Below are 2,288 nucleotides of genomic sequence, written 5' to 3'. Positions count from 1 at the left end.
GCCTCCTGACCCCCACAAGACTTGCCAAAAGTCCAGCGGGGGTCCGGAAGGACCTCCTGCCGTCGAATCCTGTTGGTCTATGGCCGCCGCCATTTTTCAGCGCCATTTTGGAAAATGGCGCCGGCCGAAGACAACAAGATTCAGTAGCAGGAGCCCGTTCCGGACCGCTGCCGTTCCGGACCCCCAGGTAATTTAAGTCATTTGGGGGGGGGGTTCGGGAGGGTGGGGGATTGAAGGAGGTAGGATTTGGCAAGGAAATGTTTAAGTTATTTGGGGGGGGGTTCGGGAGGGTGGGGGATTTAATTTAAAGGGTCGGGGATGGGTTTTAGCGGGTTTTAGTGTGCCGGCTCACGATTCTAACGATTTATAACGATAAATCGTTAGAATCTCTATTGTATTGTGTTCCATAACGGTTTAAGACGATATTAAAATTATCGGACGATAATTTTAATCGTCCTAAAACGATTCACATCCCTATTGTCCACAGCTCTACAACTGCTAAATAGTAGACCTTTAAAAAAGGACGGAAAGACTCCTTTCCAGAAGTTATATAATCAGGAACCCGCTTCTACTCAGATCCGAAATATCATTTGCTGGGCTATGATTTCGGGTAACGTCGAATTGCCCCGCCAAAATAGTTATGAAGCTGCGGGATATGATGTAACCAATCCCACCGCTATAGTGATACCTCCGCATGAATCTCTATTGTATGATTTACAGATTGGGTGCAGCATCCCTAAGCAACATTTCGGATGGCTGTGTATTCGATCTAGTTGGGCAAAACAAGGCATAACTGTATTGGGGGGAATCATTGATTCTGACTACCGTGGTCCCATATATGTACTGTATCACAACTTGACGAATAAAGAAATTTACGTTCCTGCCCAAACCAAAATGGTACAATTGATAATTATTCCCTATGTAACAGACCAAATGGTATGGGGAATTCCCAATTCCACTCCCTGAGGACAAGGTGCCTTTGGAAGCACCTCCAATCCAAGTAAACTACATCCAGGAGCTAAAATATGGATCTTCATACCTCATAGAGAACCTAGGAAAAGTGAAATTTTAGCTGTTGGCAAAGATGCAGTACTGACTGTACTACCAGAAGGAGATGAACATTGGATACAGGTACCCAGTATCCGATGTAAACTAAGGGAATAACTAACAATGTGTTCTCTCGCTACAGGTTGGCTTGCACCTCCCGTTTATGGCGATCAACCTCTTTGCTATCATTGGTATGATGCACACCCTATATCAGCCTGTAGAAGTAACCTCCGGACGGGGGACTATCAAGTGGAAGAACAGCACCTCCTCTCGGACGCAGGATTTACATCACTTCCATTCCCAGTCTATCTTCCTGAAAGAGGAAGTGTGCTAATACAAGTTTTGCATACTAACAATTGGATACGGACCACCAATAATCACACTATTGATAATACAATATGTACCCCTACACTAATGGGATTGGCTTGCCCTTTAATGTATTCCACATTACCCGATGATTGCTCATTGCAGCAAACTTTGGCACACTGTAGTCTTCTAATATTACCTGATAATGTGACTGGTTCATAATTCCATTCCCTGAAACTGTATGTGTATATAATTTGACTTTTACAGGATGCCTGTATAATGTTACTTGGTTTACTTTTGGTTCTCGACAATATTATTTACCACCAATGGACATCGCTGATGCGCAATTGGGGGTAAAGTTGGACTTATCATTCTTTAAGACACCATTGTTGGATTTGACTAAACTGCAAAAGGTATTGAATACCTCAGATTCATTGAAACAGACCCTGAGACATGTGGACATTGCTGTGACTGGTGCTCTGCTTCGAGCGGACTTTGCCAAGGAACGCCTACTACATTTACAACAACAATTGATAAAAGACACCTCTCATTCTTGGTGGGATGTGTTTTTCGGATGTTTCTCTACTGCTACAATGACTCTGAATTGGATTTTTCATCCTATCCTTATTGTAATGTGTGTATGCCTCCTGTGCCTAGTGTGTACTTGTTATCTTACCTATCGAGTGCATAAAATAGCACGTCAAAGTAAATATACCACTACAGTGGCTTCGTATGCAGTGGTGCCTGCATTGGAGAATGATTAATCAAGGGTGGAGTGTAGGATAAACACGTTCTTGTTAAACAGGTTGTGCAGCTCAGCTTTCTGGCTCCCTGTCAGGAATAAGGCGGTCTGATCAACCCCTACATGCCAAGGACAGGATGAGTCCGAGTGGGCAGTAGCAACTGTTGACACATAACATGGGGGGATAGTGATC

Source organism: Rhinatrema bivittatum, chromosome 1, assembly GCF_901001135.1.
Source record: "Rhinatrema bivittatum chromosome 1, aRhiBiv1.1, whole genome shotgun sequence".
NCBI classification, from domain to species: domain Eukaryota; kingdom Metazoa; phylum Chordata; class Amphibia; order Gymnophiona; family Rhinatrematidae; genus Rhinatrema; species Rhinatrema bivittatum.
Note: the sequence above shows the minus strand (reverse complement) of the source record.